We start from the raw sequence: 21,254 nt of genomic DNA, 5'->3' as shown, positions 1-21,254 counted from the left end.
TTTCTCCAAAAAACAAGTTCACTTTTCTTATCCTACTCATTTAACCTGGGGCTGCAATTCTTGTTATAATAAAGCATCACTACACTACATGCCAGAAAAGACAGATATTCATTTCTAATCTTGCATATTGAGCCCTAAAGGGACAAGATTTCCACTTGCAAGAATTATAGCTACTGTTTTGTCTAACTGGTGTAATCATCTATGTTCAAAATCTGATAAAAATCAAGTAAAATTCCCTTAAAGCAGGATTGCCTCTCCTATTTGGAGAACTGTATCTTCTACTTATTGAAAGAAAGCAAGGCAGTCTTCTGTCATAGGAATACATTTTTCTTATCTAGGTCTTCAAACTAGAGAAAAATTGTAAGTATAAAATTATCTAAAGGAAAAAAAATTAACTGTCTTGCCATTTTGAATGTGCATGTGTGTGTGCATTTAGAGCTGACTTTGTTTTGGTAAGTGACGATTGTCAACAGAAGCTGTGAAAACTAACAAAGTTATCTAAAAAAGTTATAGTTCTTAGCTAAATTGAAATGTTAATATATGACTAGTATTTATTTTGTTTATAAGAAGTGTTTATTTTGGTCCATATTATACTATATGTGTGTATTGCTTTATAATATTACTGTTTTACTTATTACTATAGTAATGAAACATGCATATATAATGCTTAGTATTTTTCATAGTATTTGATAATAGAGCTGTAGTCTTTGCCATATTTAACAACTATTTGTCATTGGACATTGAGATCATTTTCACTCATTTTTACCATGGCTAAAACTATACTGAAGAGCCTTTGATAAAAATGAATGGTTATCTTAGTGTGTGGAGACAAATTGTTTTAAGAGGATTAGCAGAGACCAAAGAATTCACCATGTATAAGAAATATTTGTAACACTTTTAATAATTTATACTGATACACATATACAGTGTATCTATATATTCATACACAACTATTATAGCAAACTTAAACTGTATGCACATATACAGCTTTATATATGCACATGTGTTTTTACATATATAGTTATATACAGGTATATCACATGTGTGTATACATGTGTATACACACACACACACACACACACACACACTCTAAGGTGAATGTAAATTGGAGGTTGGAGGGAAGATGGCAGCAGAGTAGAAGGACCCTAAGACTTCCTGGTCCCATAAATACAACTAGATAACTATCAAATCACCCTAAATATAGAAATTGACCTGAAGACTGACAGAACAACTTCCACAACTAAAGGGAGAGAAGAGGCCACACTGAAGGTAAGAAGTGCAGAGAATGTACACAAGGAGTATGTACAAGGAGAATGCTTCCCCACAGGTATTGTCTTAGAAAAATAAGAGGGGAGGAATTTCTTGACTTTTTTGAGCCAGTGGTGCTTAAAACCTGGAGTTCTAAAGGTCAACGTGCTTGACTGAGATAGAGCCAAGAGGAAACTGCCTTGCTCCTGGAGAGAAGGCAGGCAAACAAGCTAGGGGCAGACAGAATGAAAATAGCTACTTTAAGAATGACTGTGGTACACAGTAGGGAAGAGAATTCCACTTCTCAAGCCACGTCCATGAGAGGCAGAGTTCATATGGATGCCCCTCCAGGATGAAAAAACTGACCAAGACCATTTCCCAACCTTTCCCTTCAGTATAAACACAGAGCCAAATGCTGGAAGGCTGCCTAACTTATTTACATTGAACCCATTCCCCTGCACTCTGGTGGGACTGCCTTTCTCAGTGATGCTTGCCTCAGTCCCAGCAAGATGGGATACTCCCCCTGAAGACCAGCACAAACCTCTGCCCATACCACATCTCCCAAGCAGAGAGTTCTGCAGGGCCTCAGTGGAGGTAGTGATAATCTCACTTCATAAGTAGACTAGAGCAGACCAACTTACAACTTAGCACATTTGGGTCAGGGAATTAAAACTGATAAACCTCTAGCCAGATTTGACAAAAACAAAAGAGAAAGGACCTAAATAAATAAATTTACAAATGAGAAAGGAGAAATAGCAACCAACATCATAGAAATACAAACAAGTATTTCTTTATGATGAAATATTATGAAAAACTATATGCCAACAAGTGGGACAACCTGGAAGAAGTGGATAAATTCCTAGAAACAAATTTTCAAAACTGAAGCAGAAAGAAATACAACACTTTGAACAAACCAATAACCAGCAAATAAATTGAATCAGTAATCAAAATATTCCCATCAAACAAAGGTCCAGAGCCAGATGGCTTCATAGGCAAATTCTACCAAACATTTAAAGAACAGTTAACACATATTTTTCTCCACAAACTATTAAAAAAGGAAAAAAAAAAAGAGGAAGGAATGGTTTCAAATTCATTCTATGAGGCCAACACTACCCTAATATCAGGATAGACACCACTAAAAAAGAACTATAGGCCAATACCTCTGATCAATATGGATGCAAAAGCCAACAAAATACTAACAAATCAAGCCCTACAATACATTGGGGAAAAAGAATCCTTCACCATGATAAAGTGCAACTTATTCCTGGGATGCAGAGGATGTTTCAATATTCACAAATCAACATGACAAGAACCAGATCATTTCAATAAATGCAGAAAAATCATTTGTCTAAGTAAAACATCCAATTGGTATTAAAACCCTAAACAATGAATCAGAGGGACCATATTTTTACATAGTAAGGGCCATATATGAAAAACCCACAGATAATTTCACCCTCATTGGGGAAAAACTGAGAGTCTTTCATTCGTCAGGAATGTGAAGGATACCACTCTCACCACTGTTATTTGACATAGTACTGGAAGTCTTAAACACACCAATCAGACAACAAAAAACAAACAAACAAAATATTCAAATTATCAAGGAAGAAGTCAAACTTTCACTACTTGCAGGTGACCTGATACTATATATGCAAAACCCCAAGGATTCTAACAACAACAACAACAACAACAACAAAACTTGCTAGAACAAAAATACAAATTCAGTAAAGTCACAGAATTAAAAAATCAGCATACAGAAATCTGTTGCATTTCTGTACACAAGTAATGAAGCAACAGAAAGAGAAATTAAAGAATTAATACGATATAACATTGCTCCAAAAACCATAAGATACTTAGTAATGAACCTAGCCAAAGAAATGAAAGTCTGAAATCTATAAAACACTGATAAAAGAAATTGAAAAGGACACAAAGAAATAGACATTTCATGCTCATAGACTGGAAGAACAGACATGATTAAAATATCTATACTACCCAAAGTGATCCTTATTTAATGCAATCACTATCAAAATATCACCAGCATTCTTCACAGAACTAGAAAAAAAATCCTAAAATTTGTATGGAGCCACAAAAATCCCAGAAAAGCCAAAACAACCTTGAAAAAAGAAAAGCAGAGCTGGAGACATTACAATTCAAGACTCAAGTTATATTACAAAACTTTAGTAATCAAAACAAAATGGTACTGGCACAAAAACAGGCACAGAGATCAACAGAACAGAACAGAAAACCTGTAAATGAACTTACAACTATACAGTCAATTAATCTTCAACAAAGGAGGAAGGAAAATCTAACAGAAGAAAGGTTCTTCAATAAATGGTGTTGACAAAACTGGACAGTGACATTCAGAGGAATGAAACTGGACAAGTTTCTTATACCAGACACAATAATAAATTCAAAATGGTTGAAAGACCTAAATATGAGACCTGAAACCATAAAAATCCTAGAAAAGAACACAGGCAGTAATTTCTTTGATACTAGCCATAGCAACTTCTTTTTGGATAGGTCTCCTGATGCAAAGGAAACAGAAGCAAAAATAAACTATTGGAACTACATCAAAATCAAAAAATTTCTGCACAAAAAAAGGAAACAATCAACAAAACTAAAAGGTAACCTATAGAATGGGAGAAGCTACTCACAAATGATTTATCTGATAAAGGGTTAGTATCCAAAAGATATGAAGAACTTATAAAACTCAACACTCCAAAAATACATAATCCAATTAAGAAATGGGCAGAAAACATGACTAGACATTTTTCCAAAGAAGACATACAGATGGCCAACAGACGTATGAAAATATGCTCACCACCACTGATCATGAGGGAAATGTAAATCAAAACTACAATGAGCTATCACCTTACACCTGTCAGAATGGTTAAAATCAACAACACAAGAAATGACAGATGTTGGTGAGGATGTGGAGAAAGGGAAACCCTTGTGTACTGTTAGTCAGAATGCAAACTGGTACATGTAGCCACTCTGGAAAACAGTATGGAGTTTCCTCAAAAAGTAAAAAAAAAAAAAAAAAAAAAAGGAACTATCGTAGAATCCAGCAATTGCACAAGTGGATATTTATCTAAAGAATACAAAAATATTAATTCGAAGGGATACATGCACCCCCATGTTTATAGCAGCATTATGTGTCCATTAACTGATGGATAAGGAAGATGTAGTACACACATGAGCGCACAAACACACACACACACACCCCACAGAAATACCATTGATCCATCAGAAGAAGGAAATCCTGCCATTTGCAACCACTTGGATGGAGCTACAAAGTATTATGCCTAGAAATAAGTCAGTGAGAGAAAGACAAATACCATACAATTTCACTCACATGTGCAATTAAAGAAACAAAAACAAGAAAAGGAAAAAGAAAAAAAAAAAAGACTTTAACTAGAGAACTGATGGTTACCAGCAGGGAGTTGGGTGGGAGAATGGGCTAAGTAGGTGATAGGGATTAAGGAGTGTATTTGTTTTGATGAGCATAGGGTATTGTATGGAAAGGCTGATCACCATAATGTACATATGTGAAACTAATATAAACTGTTAACTGGAACTTAAATAAATCTTAAAATAAATTTTAGAAGAAATTTCAAAAATAAGGTGAATTTAAATTTTTTATTGTGTTACAATGTCCATTTCTTCACACTTTCAAAATCCTGATCATTTATTTCTTTTTAATAAATGTTATTATGAATGGTATTGTTCTTATACTCTCCTTTATTTGGTGGTTTTATAATAGTAAATATTTTCCAAATTTAGTTTAATCAGTCATATTTGAAGGATCGTGTCTATACATGTTTGAGACCATTTTCTCTTTTGAGATTCTTTTATTCACTTGCTTATAAAATTCATATTTATATACGGAGACAAGATGTCAGGGAACTAGGAGGTGGCACCGTTTCAACCTGTACCCAAAAGTGAGCTGATTACCTACCAAAGAACTCTGATCACCCATGAAATCAGCCTGAGGTTAGAATTATAGAGGTCTGAATCTCTACGGGGGCAGAAGATGCCAGTGGACAGGTAAAGCGGAATGGGAACGTCAGACTGATATCAGAAGATAAACAAAAGAGGGAGGGAGCCACCAGAAGTGACCCATTGGAAAGTAATACCCCAATACAAGAGTGCCCTGTGTCGGAGGACCAGCATTAACTTGGAGTCTGGTTGAAAGCATTCCAAAAAAGCAAAGGATCGTTGGGCGGGGTGGAGTGGATTGTGGGAATCAGGGTGGATAGGGACAGGGGCTTAATTCCCTGGACCCAGGACAGCCACCCCTGGCGCTGAGTCAGAGAGAGTGCAGTGAAGAAACCAGGTCTTGGTCCCTGAATCACCAGCACGTCTGAGAGCCCGTGGGTTCCGGCTCCCATGAGAGGCTGGGAGCCTCGCCAGCTGGCGGAAGCATAACTTTTTTGCAGTCTCCACGCCCACGCCATGCCATGCCATCAGAGCCTGAGTCGCGCCCCACACCCTCCCCTGAGAGAGGGGCACACAGGTGCCAGTCTGGCGCTCTTGGACCGGAAAGTCTAGGCACTCCCACCCCAGGCCAGCAGAAAAATCTCAGTGTGCAATCACTGCTTGAACCTCTCTGGCAGTCTGGAGTTGCCCAGACAGCCGCTGCTGTTGTGGTTTTGGGTAGAAGCAGGAGTTCCTATGTCCCCAGGGACCACAACTCAGAACATGCTCTTCCAGCAGTTGAGGGGGAAATAATGTGCTCAGGAGCACCCCGAGGGGAACAGACTGAGGCTTCTCTCTGAGAGGGAGGACTGGATGCAGTTTGTTTTTCTCTAAACCTCCAAAAACCATCAAAAGCTGTCAAGGTGAGAGAAAACAAACGAACAAACAAACATAAAAACCTTCAGAGAACAAAGGCCTAAAAAAACGGTTTCCTAAGAGCCCACCCACTTGAGGGGGGTGGGAGGACTTAACTCAGGGAACATAGCCTGAAAACCATGCAGCAGGCCCCTCCCCCAGAAAGCCAACGGGGGTGGGGGAAGACAACAAAAGAACAAGAACCACTACTTCATAGATACAACTTTTATTTTTAATTCGTTCCTACTATTCTGGTTCATTTTTTTTAACTTTTAATTTTTTATATAGATAATTTTTTAACCTATTTACCATCACAGTGAGATGTCCAGTACATCAAATTCCATAATAACCTTTTAACCTGAGCTTTTTGATACATATACCCATGTTTTTCTTTTGCTTTTCTATTTTTTAATTTTTTAAAATTTTATTTTATTTTAGTTAGTTTATTCTTTATTTTTATTTTTATTTTTTAATATTCATATAGAGTTAAACTTCAAGGTAATGCCCTTTCCCCAATCATTGTTACCCCTATAGGTAAACCAATTTTTAATCCCCCTTTATCTTAGGAAAGTTGAGTCCTTTAACAAAGATATCAAGATACATCAAGGAGAATCAAAATAAACTTCCTCGCCCACACTGAGAATTTATAACCACTCTCCCATCTTTTTCTTCTGCCAGTGTTTCTGTGTATTTGTGTTTGTCCTGATAGTATATAAATCTTATACTTGGGGTTCTTTTTGACGAGATTCTTTTTTTGTTTTGTTTTGCTATGCTTTGATATGTATATATATATTTTTTTTTTCTCTTGTCATATACTTTTATCAGTCTTTTTGTTTGTCTGTTTTGGTTTGTATACTTCACAAATCTTACCTTGCGGCCCATTTGGGCTGAGACTTCTCTTTATCTTTTTTCTTTTTTTTCTCTCTCTCTCTCTCTCTCTCTTTTTTCTTTTTTCCCTCTTTCTTTTTTCTTTCATTTGGGTGGGGACTCTTGATTGCTCAGAAGCATTCTAGGGTGCACCTTGACTGCACCACCGTTGATACATCCAACTACATCTGTTCAGTCATCTCTCACCAAAATGACTAGGAGGAGGAATGCCCAACAGAAAAAAAAATTCAGAGGTTGGGCCTTCTGCAACAGAGCTAATGGTTATCAATATAGACAATACATAGGAAAGGGAATTCAGGCTAACAATTATCCAGGCAATAGCTAGATTGGAGAAAGCCATGGATGACAAAACAGAATTGATTAGGGCAGAACTGAAAGCCACAGGGATGATGTTCACAATGTTAGGGCAGAACTGAAAGCCACCAGCAATAATGTTCACAATGCTCTCAATGAGTTCCAATCTAATCTAAATTCTCTAAAAGCTAGGGTAACTGAGAAAGAAGATAGAATTAGTGATCTGGAGGACAAACAGATAGAAAGAAAGGATCAGGAAAAAGGCTGGAACGAACAGCTTAGAAGCCACGAAAACAGAATTAGGGAAAAAAAATGATGCCATGAAACATTCTAATGTCAGAATTATTGGAATCCCTGAAGGAGAGGAGAAAGAAAGAAGTCTAGAAGATATAGTGGAACAAGTTCTCCATGAAAATTTACCAATCTGGCGAATGGAACCAGAGTTCATGTACTAGAGGCAGAATGGTATCCTTCCATGATTATAGATTCTCAAAAGTCCTCGAGACACCTGATAGTAAGAATGAGTAATTATAATTGTAGACAGGCCCTCTTGAAGGCAGCTAAGACAAAGAAGCTCTTTACTTACAAAGGAAAGACCATCAGAATAACATCAGACCTGTCCACAGAAACCTGGAAAGCCAGAAAGGGCTGGCAAGATATATTCAGGGCACTAAATGAGAAGAACATGCAGCCAAGAATACTTCATCCAGCAAGACTGACATTCAAAATGGATGGAGAGATAAAGAGTTTCCAAGACCGGCAAGGATTAAAAGAGTATGTGACCACCAAGCCAACACTGCAGGAAATATTAAGGGGGGTTCTATAAAAGAGGAAAAATCCTAAGAATATCATTGGACAGAAATATAGAGACAATCTACAGAAAGAAAGACTTCAAAGGTAACACGATGTCAATAAAAATGTATCTATCAATAAGCACTCTCAATGTGAATGGCCTAATTGCGCCCATAAAATGACACAGGGTTGTAGATTGGATAAAACGACAGGACCCATCCATATGTTGTCTATAAGAGACCCATTTCGAAGCTAAGGATACACCCAGACTGAAAGTGAAGGGATGGAGAAGCATCTTTCATGCCAATGGGCCTCAAAAGTAGGCCGGGGTAGTGATTATCATATCAGATAAATTAGATTTTAAACTAAAGACTGTAGTCAGAGATACAGAAGGACACTACATCATTCTTAAAGGGACTATCCACAAAGAAGACCTAACAATTGTAAATATATATGGCCCCAATATTGGAGCAACCAATTACATAAGAAAACTATTGATCAAGATAAAGAGTCATATTGATATGAATATATTAATAGTAGGAGATCTTAACACGCCTCTCTCAGTAGTAGATCATCCAAGCAGAAAATCAATAAAGAAACGAGAGCATTGAATGACACATTCAATGGACCTCATAGATATATACAGAACATTCCACCCTAAAACAACAGAATACTCATTCTCCTCAAGTGCACATGGAACCTTCTATAGAATATACCACATACTGAGTCACAAATCAGTGCTCAAACAATACCAAAAGAATGAGATTATTCCCTGCATATTCTCAGATCAAAATGCTTTGACACTGGAGCTCAATCACAAGGAAAAGTTCCGAAGGATTTCAAACACCCGGAAGCTAAAGACCACCTTGCTTAAAAATGCTTGGATCAACCAGAAAATCAAAGAAGAACTTAAACAATTCATGGAAACCAATGAGAATGAAGACACTTTGGTCCAAAACCTATGGGATACAGCAAAGGCAGTCCTAAGGAGTAAATACATAGCCCTCCAAGCCTCCCTCAAAAAAATTGAAAAGTCCAGAATATACCAGCTGTTTTTACACCTTAAAGAACTGGAGAATCAACAACAATTTAAACCAACTCCACACACAAGAAGGGAAATAATCAAGATTAGAGCAAAGATCGATGAGGTAGAAACTAGAGATACAGTAGAACATATCAATGAAACTAGAAGCTGATTTTTGAAAGAATCAATAAGATCGATAAAGCATTAGCCACACTAATCCAAAAGAAAAAACAGAAAGCTCAAATTAATAAAATTATGAATGAAAACAGAGAGATCACAATGAACACCAAGGAATAAAAACAATCATCAGAAGTTATTATCAACAGTTATATGCCAATACGTTAAGCAACCTAGATGAAATGGATGCATTCCTGGAAACCTATAAACTCCCAAAATTGAACCAGGAAGAAATTGACACCCTGAATAGACCAATATCTAGTAATAAGACTGAAGCAGTGATCAAAATCCTCCCAAAAAAACCAGAGCCCAGGACCTGATGCATTCCTTGGGGAATTCTACCAAACTTTCAAAGAAGAAATAACACCTGTTCTCCTGAAGCTATTTCAAAAAATTGAAGCAGAAGGAAAACTTGCAGACTCTTTTTATGAAGCCAGCATTACCCTGATCCCCAAACCAGACAAAGAAGCCAACAAAAAGCAGAATTTCAGACCGATATCCCGGTTGATCATGGATGCTAAGATTCTCAACAAGATCCTAGCTAATAGGCTCCAACAGCACACTAAAAAGATTATACACCATGACCATGTGGGATTCATCCCTGGGTTTCAAGGGTGGTTCAACATTCGCAAATCAATCAATGTAATAGAACAAATCAATAAGAGAAGACAGAAGAACCACATGGTCCTCTCAATTGATGCAGAAAAAGCACTTGACAAAATCCAGCATCCGTTCCTGATTAAAACACTTCAAAATACAGGGATAGAGGGAACATTCCTGAACTTCATAAAATCTATCTATGAGAGACCCACAGCAAATACCATCCTCAATGCGAAAAAGTTCACTGCCTTCCCGTTGAGATCAGGAACACAACAAGGATGCCCACTCTCACCACTCTTGTTCAACATAGTATTAGAAGTCCTAGCAACAGCAATCAGACAACAAAGAGAAATAAAAGGTATCCAAATTGGCAATAAAGAAGTCAAACTCAACATGGTACTTTATATGGAAAACCCAAAAGACTCCACCCCCAAACTACTAGAACTCATAGAGCAATTCAGTAACATGGCAGGATACAAAGTCAATGTACAGAAATCAGTGACTTTCTTATACACTAACAATAAAAATACAGAAAGGGAAATTAGAGAATTAATTCCATTTACTATAGCACCAAGAACCATAAGATACCTGGGAATAAACCTAACCAAAGAGGTAAAGGATCTGTACTCGAGGAACTACAGAACACTCAAGAAAGAAATTGAAGAAGACACAAAAAGTGGAAGACAATGCCATGCTCTTGGATCGGAAGAATAAACATTGTTAAAGTATCTATACTGCCTAGAGCAATCTATACTTTTAATCCCAACCAAAATTCCACCAGCATTTTTCAAAGAGCTGGAGCAAATAATCCTAAAATTTGTATGGAATCAGAAGAGACCTCAAATTGCTAAGGAAATGTTGAAAAACAAAAATAAAATGGGCGGCATCATGTTACCTGATTTCAAGCTTTACTACAAAGCTGTGATCACCAAGACAGCATAGTACTCGCATAAAAACAGACACATAGACCAAGTGGAACAAAGTAGAGAGCCCAGATATGGACCCTCAACTCTATGATCAAATAATCTTCGACAAAGCAGGAAAAAATATACAGTAGAAAAAAGACAGTCTCTTCAATAAATGATGCTGGGAAAATTGGACAGCTATATGTAGAAGAATGAAACTCGACTGTTCTCTTACACCGTACACAAAGATAAACTCGAAATGGATAAAAGACCTCTACATGAGACAGGAATCCATCAGAATCCTAGAGGAGAATATAGGCAGTAACCTCTTCGACATTGGCCACAGCAACTTCTTTCAAGATATGTCTCCAAAGGCAAAGGAAACAAAAGCAAAAATGACCTTTTGGAACTTCATCAAGATTAAAAACTTCTGCACAGCAAAGGAAACAATCAACAAAACAAAGAGGCAACCCATGGAAGGGGAGAAGATATTTGTAAATGACAATAGAGACAAAAGGTTGATATCCAGGATCTATAAAGAACTTCTCAAACTCAACACACACAAAACAGATAATCATATCAAAAAATGGGCAGAAGATATGAACAGACACTTCTCCAATGAAGACATACAAATGGCTAACGGACACATGAAAAAATGTTCATCATCACTAGCCATCAGGGAAATTCAAACTAAAACCACATTGAGATACCACCTTACACCAGTTAGAATGGCCAAAATTAACAAGACAGGAAACAACGTGTGTCGGAGAGGATGTGGAGAAAGGGGAACCCTCTTACACTGTTGGTGGGAATGCAAGTTGGTGCAGCCACTTTGGAAAACAGTGTGGAGATTCCTTAAGAAATTAAAAGTAGAACTTCCCTATGACCCTGCATTGCACTCCTTGGTATTTACCCCAAAGATACAGATGTTGTGAAAAGAAGGGCCATCTGTACCCCAGTGTTTATAGCAGCAATGGCCACAGTTGCCAAACTGTGGAAAGAACCAAGATGCCCTTTGATGGATGAATGGATAAGGAAGATGTGGTCCATATACACTATGGAATATTATACCTCAATCAGAGAGGATGAATACCCAACTTTTGTATCAGCATGGGTGGGACTGGAAGAGATCATGCTGACTGAAATAAGGCAAGCAGAGAGAGTCAATTATCATACGGTTTCACTTATTTTTGGAGCATAACAAATAACATGGAGGACATAGGGAGATGGAGAGGAGAAGGGAGTTGAGGGAAATTGGAAGGGTAGGTGAACCATGAGAGACTATGGACTCTGAAAAACAACCTGAGGGTTTTGAAGGGGCAGGAGTGGGATGTTGGGGGAGCCAGGTGATGGGTATTAAGGAGGGCACCTATTGCATAGAGCACTGGGTGTGGTACAAAAACAATGAATTCTGTTATGCTGTAAAGAAATTTTTTAAAAATTCATTTTTATAGAATAGGAAAAAATTGTGCTTATGATTAGAAGATAAGTCAATTCTAACTACTATATTTCAAACAGTGCTCCATATTTAACATTGGGATTTTACAGCAACAAAGTAAATGCAGTTTTGGCAAATATGGTTTTAGATTTTCTTCTGTTTATTAGAGTTCACCTAAACCATTCTATAAAACAAATACTCAACAGAAAGCAAATAGTAGATCCAAGAGATAATTACTTATTATCATGAAAATTTTAATAAATGGAGTAAACTCTGAGGGCAGAAATACTTATGTTGATTATACCAAAACTGAAGCTGCAAAGCAAAAAATAAAAACCCCACCAAACCAAACAAAAACAGTGTTTTTGATGGGTTTGCAATAGTAGATTCAGCTAATGCATAATGAAATCAATACAGTGAAGAAATTGATATACTAGAGGCCTTAAAAGTCATTTCGAAAGAACGTTTAACAGGATAATTTGCCAAATCCCAATAAGGAAAATGGAATGCATTTAAAAAATGTTCAATGAAGAGTAACCAAGCAGTAAACACAATGCTGCAAAGTAAGTCAAGTTAATTACCTGATACAGAGTTTTAGAAACACCAGCAACGATTAGACAAAAAATTATAAATAAGATCAAATAATGTTAACTTCACAACAGGAAAGTTTTTTTGTAGCCCCATTTTGAATATCTGGATTTATTTGCAACACTTATATTGATGTGGTAAAATTATCATGTTTAACATTTTATTTTATTAAATCATAGTTTTCCCATGATAGATTGAATTAACAATTCTGAGCCTTCATATTATTAGGCTTTAAGACATATTTTCAAATTTATTTTTTTTCAATCCTATACAGCCCAGTGAGATGTCACCGTACCTTCCCCAACATATATCAAAACTGTTTTTAGTCTATAGACTGAAACACACATAGTTAAAAGAAAAACAAGAGAGATACTTTATAATGACTGAAACAAATTCTCATAATATTTTTTTTAAAAATTTAATTTATTTATTTGACAGACAGAGATCACAAGTAGGCAGAGAGGCAGGCAGAGAGAGAGGAGGAAGCAGGCTCTCCGCAGAGCAGAGAGCCCAATGTGGGGCTCAATCCCAGAACCCTGGGATCATGACCTGAGCCGAAGGCAGAGGCTTTAACCCACTGAGCCACCCAGGTGCCCCTAAAGTCTCATAATATTAAAGCACAAGAGAAACTGTGGCTTAATAGGAAGGTTCAAATAGTTTATGATAAATAACTTCAAATGTTATTGGAAGTATTATAAATACTATAAGTGGTATTATATTATTATAAGTGGTATTATTTTTATAATATTATAAGTGGTATTATAATTTATTTATAATAAATAACTTCATCCTTCCAAAATTCAGTTCAGGAGACAAGACCCACTCCACCCACCTTTCCTCAACCTGCTCAGAGTGAAATCCTACCTCCCTGCCCTTCCCTGCATATACCAATAGAAAATCAAAGACAAAAAGCACAAGCTAGGGGCGCCTGGGTGGCTCAGTGGGTTAAGCCGCTGCCTTCGGCTCGGGTCATGATCTCAGGGTCCTGGGATCGAGTCCCGCATCGGGCTCTCTGCTCAGCAGGGAGCCTACTTCCTCCTCTCTCTCTCTCTCTGCCTGCCTCTCTGCCTACTTGTGATCTCTCTCTGTCAAATAAATAAATAAAATCTTTAAAAAAAAAAAAAAAGCACAAGCTAGATGAGGTGTTTTGGTTCTCTAGTGTTTTCCAGGGATGGAGTCATTGAGCAGATCTCATGAAAGCCAGATGAGATCAAGTGTTTTCTGGGGAGGAGGGCCCTCTTCAGGAATCCTCCTTGTAAAGACTGTGTTTTGAAAGATGTGTGGAGAGATCATGAAATAAGTTCCTGGAATACATAGTCTTTGATTTGCCTGTCTGACCAGGTAACTAATAGTGATGATATTTAATGAAGAACAAAAGTAATTTCCTACCTAGATAAGATGTTATACTCAAGGACCCTGAAAAACAAATATGAAAGGGCAGATTGGTGAAGGAAGCTAAAATTGGAAGAACAACAACAATATAAACAGCGGCAAAGAGTTTCTGGTTTTTGTTTCCTCATTATCTCCCAGGTTTGAAAACAAGGGCAGATTATGCCAGAGAAATTCATGGCAGGTATAATTAGCAAAGCCTTGGCAAGGAGCCCATCTTTCTGACCAGAATATCAGGAACAGAACTGGGAAAGGAGAAAAAAAGTCTCTAGCAACACCAGTAGAGAACCCTCATTTGTTTGTGCATGTGAGACAAAGTGAGGGATGTTCTACTTTTTCTTCCCTGGCCTTACATTGAGGCAAACCTCAGTTAAAGAGCTGTACTCATGCTATGCATTGGGAAAACTCACACACCTAAAATTCTTGGAGTAAATTTGCCTCTCTGTATAAAGGAAATGGGAAAAGAGCCCCTATTGTTAAAATTATATACACAATGAAGACTGGATTTGAGAATTCTCTGAGAAGACAAAGCCATGTAACCCCTGTAAGCAAAACTAAATCTACCTTATCTCATGGACGTAAGCAAAACAGGTTAATTCTTATGAATGCCTCTGATACTTATAAACAAAACTTGTCATCTTCCTAAAAACAATATGCTATAATCACTCTTATACCCCTGCCATCTGGAAACCTCCATTATAATAACCAATCATTGTAGAGGCTAACCAAATTCCATTATGTACAGAAGTCAAGATAAGAAAACAACCAAAGTATTCATTGATAGATGAATGGATAAAGATACAGTATATGTACAGTATAATATTACTCAGCCACAAAAAGAATGAGATCTTGCCATTTGGAACAAAATTGAATGTATTCTTTGATTAGAAGATTCTAAAAGACAAGATGTCTCCAAAAATAGCACTAAAAGGATCCTTAGAGCATGCTAATAAAAATCTTTAAAAAAAAACTTTGGCCATTTCAGCAAGTTAATCTTAACTTAGTCCCTTTGCTAGAAATACAACTTAGATTCAGCTATTCTTTTGAGTTTTGTATTATTGCAACTTAGATATGGCTTAAACTTTTAAATGAAAGCTGTAAGAGCTCTGTGTCTATATATATATTTATGTATATCTATGTATATTATGGTATAATTGGTATTTTATTTTTTTTAATATTTTATGTATTTGATAGAGACACAGCAAGCGAGGGAACACAAGCAGGGAGAGTGGAGAAGAAGCAGGCATCTGCTGAACAGGAGCCCCATGTGGGGCTTAATCTCAGGACCCTGAGATCATGATCTGAGTTGAAGGCAGACAATTAACGACCAAGCTACCCAGGCACCCCAGTATAACTGATATTTTAAAGATAGTTCTATTTAATTGGTTTTAAAAAATAATCCATTATAGGGGGAGGAGTAAAGATGGCGGAGAAGTAGCAGGCTGAGACTACTTCAGCTAGCAGGAGATCAGCTACATAGCTTATCTAAAGATTGCAAACACCTGCAAATCCATCGGCAGATAGAAGAGAAGAAGAACAGCAATTCTGGAAACAGAAAAAAAATACTTTCTGAAAGGTAGGACTGGCGGAGAAGTGAATCCAAAGCGATGGGAAGATAGACCCCGGGGGGAGGGGCCAGCTCCCGGCAAGCGGCGGAGCAACAGAGCACAAAATCAGGACTTTTAAATGTCTGTTCCGCTGAGGGACATCGCTCCAGAGGGTAAACCAGGGCGAAGCCCTAGCGGGGTCAGCGTGTCCTCAGGTCCCGCAGGGTCACAGAAGGATTGGGGGTGTCTGAGTGTCACAGAGCTTGCGGGTATTGGAACGGGAAAGACGGCTACAGAGACAGAGCCAACAGTAAGATCACAGCTCGGGGTTACCTTGAACCGGTCGCAAGCTCAGTGAGCTCGGAGCACGGCCAGTGGGAGTAACTGGGCGTTGTTCTCTGAGGACGCACTGAGTAGTGGAGCCCCGGGCTCTCGGCTCCTCCAGGCCGGAGACCAGGAGGCCGCCCTTTGTATTCTCGTCCTCTGGAACTCTACGGAAAGCGCACAGGGAACAAAAGCTTCTGAAAGCAAACCCAAGCGGATTACTCAGCCCGGCCCCTGGTAAGGGCGGTGCAATTCGGCCTGGGGCAAAGACACTTGAGAATCACTACATCAGCCCCTCCCCCAGAAGATCAACAAGAAATCCAGCCAAGACCAAGTTCACCTACCAAGGAGTGTGGTTTCAATACCAAGGAGAGCAGCAGAATTCCAGAGGAGGAGAAAGCAAAGCACGGAACTCATGGCTTTCTCCCTGTGATATTTTTAGTCTTGCAGTTAATTTAATTTTTTTCTTTTTCATTTTTTTTCTCTTCTTCTGCTAAAATTTTTTTTAACTTTTACCCTTTTCTTTTTTTTTTTATTTTTTTTTTAATTTTTTATTTATTTATTTTTTTATTTCCAGCATAACAGTATTCATTATTTTTGCACCACACCCCGTGCTCCATGCAATCCGTGCCCTCTATAATACCCACCACCTGGTACCCCAACCTCCCACCCCCCGTCCCTTCAAAACCCTCAGATTGTTTTTCAGAGTCCATAGTCTCTCATGGTTCACCTCCCCTTCCAATTTCCCCCAACTCCCTTCTCCACTCTAAGTCCCCATGTCCTCCATGCTATTTGTTATGCTCCACAAATAAGTGAAACCATATGATAATTGACTCTCTCTGCTTGACTTATTTCACTCAGCATAATCTCTTCCAGTCCCGTCCATGTTGCTACAAAAGTTGGGTATTCATCCTTTCTGATGGAGGCATAATACTCTATCCCCAGGGGTACAGGTCTGTGAATCACCAGGTTTACACACTTCACAGCACTCACCAAAGCACATACCCTCCCCAATGTCCATAATCCCACCCCCTTCTCCCAAAGCCCCTCCCTCCAGCAACCCTCAGTTTGTTTTGTGAGATTACAAGTCACTTATGGTTTGTCTCCCTCCCAATCCCATCTTGTTTCATTGATTCTTCTCCTACCCACTTAAGCCCCCATGTTGCATCACCACTTCCTCATATCAGGGAGATCATATGATAGTTGTCTTTCTCTGCTTGACTTATTGCGCTAAGCATGATACGCTCTAGTTCCATCCATGTTGTCGCAAATGGCAAGATTTCATTTCTTTTGATGGCTGCATAGTATTCCATTGTGTATATATACCACATCTTCTTGATCCATTCATCTGTTGATGGACATCTAGGTTCTTTCCATAGTTTGGCTATTGTGGACATTGCTGCTATAAACATTCGGGTGCATGTGCCCCTTTGGATCACTACGTTTGTATCCTAGGGTAAATACCCAATAGTGCAATTGCTGGGTCATAGGGCAGTTCTATTTTCAACATTTTGAGGAACCTCCATGCTGTTTTCCAGAGTGGCTGCACCAGCTTGCATTCCCACCAACAGTGTAGGAGGGTTCCCCTTTCTCCGTATCCTCGCCAGCATCTGTCATTTCCTGACTTGTTTATTTTAGCCATTCTGACTGGTGTGAGGTGATATCTCATTGTGGTTTTGATTTGTATTTCCCCTGATGCCGAGTGATATGGAGCACTTTTTCATGTGTCTGTTGGCCATCTGGATGTCTCTTTGCAGAAATGTCTGTTCATGTCCTCTGCCCATTTCTTGATTGGATTATTTGTTCTTTGGGTGTTGAGTTTGCTAAGTTCTTTATAGATTCTGGACACTAGTCTTTTATCTGATATGTCATTTGCAAATATCTTCTCCCATTCTGTCAGTTGTCTTTTGATTTTGTTAACTGTTTCCTTTGCTGTGCAAAAGCTTTTGATCTTGATGAAATCCCAATAGTTCATTTTTGCCCTTGCTTCCCTTGCCTTTTGCGTTGTTCCTAGGAAGATGTTGCTGCGGTTGAGGTCAAAGAGGTTTGCTGCCTGTATTCCTCCTCAAGGATTTTGATGGATTCCTTTTGCACATTGAGGTCCTTCATCCATTTTGAGTCTATTTTTGTGTGTGGTGTAAGGAAATGGTCCAATTTCATTTTTCTGCATGTGGCTGTCCAATTTTCCCAGCACCATTTATTGAAGAGGCTGTCTTTTTGCCATTGGACATTCTTTCCTGCTTTGTCGAAGATTAGTTGACCATAGAGTTGAGGGTCTATTTCTGGGCTCTCTATTCTGTTCCATTGATCTATGTGTCTGTTTTTGTGCCAGTACCATGCTGTCTTGATGACGACAGTTTTGTAATAGAGCTTGAAGTCTGGAATTGTGATGCCACCAACGTTGGCTTTCTTTTTCAATATCCCTTTGGCTATTCGAGGTCTTTTCTGGTTCCATATAAATTTTAGAATTATTTGTTCCATTTCTTTGAAAAAGATGGATGGTACTTTGATAGGAATTGCATTAAATGTGTAGATTGCTTTAGGTAGCATAGACATTTTCACAATATTTATTCTTCCAATCCAGGAGCATGGAACATTTTTCCATTTCTTTGTGTCTTCCTCAATTTCTTTCATTAGTACTTTATAGTTTTTCTGAGTATAGATTCTGTGTCTCTTGGTTAGGTTTATTCCTAGGTATCTTATGGTTTTGGTGCAATTGTAAATGGGATTGACTCCTTAATTTCTCTTTCTTCTGTCTTGCTGTTGGTGTAGAGAAATGCAACTGATTTCTGTGCATTGATTTTATATCCTGACACTTTACTGAATTCCTGTATAAGTTCTAGCAGTTTGGAGTGGAGTCTTTTGGGTTTTCCACATATAGTATCATATCATTTGCGAAGAGTGATAATTTGACTTCTTCTTTGCCGATTTGGATGCCTTTAATTTCCTTTTGTTGTCTGATTGCTGAGGCTAGGACCTCTAGTACTATGTTGAATAGCAGTGGTGATAATGGACATCCCTGCCGTTGTTCCTGACCTTAGCGGAAAAGCTTTCAGTTTTTCTCCATTGAGAATGATATCTGCGGTGGGTTTTTCATAGATGGCTTTGATGATATTGAGGTATGTGCCCTCTATCCCTACACTTTGAAGAGTTTTGATCAGGAAGGGATGCTGTACTTTGTCAAATGCTTTTTCAGCATCTATTGAGAGTATCATATGGTTCTTGTTCTTTCTTTTATTGATGTGTTGTATCACATTGACTGATTTGCGGATGTTGAACCAACCTTGCAGCCCTGGAATAAATCCCACTTGGTCGTGGTGAATAATCTTTTTAATGTACTGTTGAATCCTATTGGCTAGTATTTTGTTGAGTATTTTCGCATCTGTGTTCATCAAGGATATCGGTCTATAGCTCTCTTTTTTGGTGGGATCCTTGTCTGGTTTTAGGATCAAGGTGATGCTGGCCTCATAAAATGAGTTTGGAAGTTTTCCTTCCATTTCTATTTTTTGGAACAGTTTCAGGAGAATAGGAATTAGTTCTTCTTTAAATGTTTGGTAGAATTCCCCCGGGAAGCCGTCTGGCCCTGGGCTTTTGTTTGTTTGGAGATTTTTAATGACTGTTTCAATCTCCTTACTGGTTATGGGTCTGTTCAGGCTTTCTATTTCTTCCTGGTTCAGTTGTGGTAGTTTATATGTTTCTAGGAATGCATCCATTTCTTCCAGATTGTCAAATTTATTGGCGTAGAGTTGCTCATAGTATGTTCTTATAATAGTTTGTATTTCTTTGGTGTTAGTTGTGATCTCTCCTCTTTCATTCATGATTTTATTTATTTGGGTCCTTTCTTGTCGCTCTCGCCAGCAAGAACGACCCGCAAACGTGATGAGGAGCAAACTTCTTTATTAGGGTTTCTATTAGCGTCTGACGTCTCAAGCAAGTTCTGGCAATATATACATGTAGGCGGTCCAGCCCAGTTATCTAGTCACTGCCCTGTGCACTCGGTCTCCTCGTGAACCCTTATGTAACCACAGAGGGCTCTATTGTTCTCAAGCAGTAATCATGCATTTCTCTCTTGGCTCCTGGTGCTGTTCATGTGTTAGCCACGAGCGCACCCATACCCTACCTAGCCAATCATTCTCATTTCCTCAATCTTCAGGCATTTTCGTCTACATGACTCCTTGCATCTGCTGGATGGCTCTCCACAGCTCCCCCTTTTTTTATTTGTTTATATGGCAGGGATCGTGCCTTGTCTTAGGTTGCCAATCCTCAGCACACATGCTTACCCGTCATCGGGTACTTCCCCCTGGTCGAAGAGCCCCTGTATTAGGTTGCTATGGTGAGGGATCAGTCTTACCCGTCTTTGGCTACCGATCCAGCATACTAAGCCATATCTGGGGGAGGTACCAGCCTCCAGAGCCATCATGGCTTAGACCAAAGCCCGTTGCTATAGCCGCTGTTGTCGCGCAATTCCACAGATGCATTTTAGAAGGAGTACTTGAGCCAGAATCATCAACATGATCAGGGCTCTTATGCCTGCCCAGTATTTGAGGAATGAGACTGATTGTTATGACATACTAACCCAATCGCTGACGGAGCCAAGAGATACTTGAGTGGCATTCAAGGTGGTACTTTGAGCCTATTGCGAGTGATTAGCTGGTGGTTACGTACAATAGCTCTCACCTTATAAATTTCTGCGAACATAATTTTAAGTACACAAGGCAAGAGGCACATGAAAAGAATGATTACCACTAGTACTCCTACAATTGTTCCTACAACATACCATGCATGCGTCAGGGAAGGGAAGTGAGAGAATAAAGAGCTCACAAAGCTTTAAGCGTCAGTAACAAACATGAGTTAGGGTGAGAAGATTGCACTCTATGCTGAGCCATTTGAAGAAGGGCTTGAAGCTGGGCAGTCTCTTGTTCTCGACCACAGTTGAACCGGCTCCGCCTTCATGGGAACAGGCTGCAGGACAATCATCGTCGCTATCATCACCATCACCAGCACCCTCCACAGGTTCCATTCCGGCACCCAGAGTGGAGCAGGCGCATCCTGTGGGAAAACACAAAGGGAACCTCGGTGCCATCTAAGCACCGGGTCGGGTTTGGATAATTGGCCTTGCAAGTCTCCTGCCCCTCTCAGAGTCTTCCAAGCCCTGAGGGTCGCCGTGGCTATCTGTTGATACACCGCAGGGGGGTATGTACTCTGCACTT

The sequence above is a fragment of the Mustela erminea genome, chromosome 4, assembly GCF_009829155.1.
Source record: "Mustela erminea isolate mMusErm1 chromosome 4, mMusErm1.Pri, whole genome shotgun sequence".
Lineage (NCBI taxonomy): Eukaryota > Metazoa > Chordata > Mammalia > Carnivora > Mustelidae > Mustela > Mustela erminea.
The sequence above is the reverse complement of the archived record's forward strand: the minus strand, read 5'-3'. Positions refer to the sequence as shown.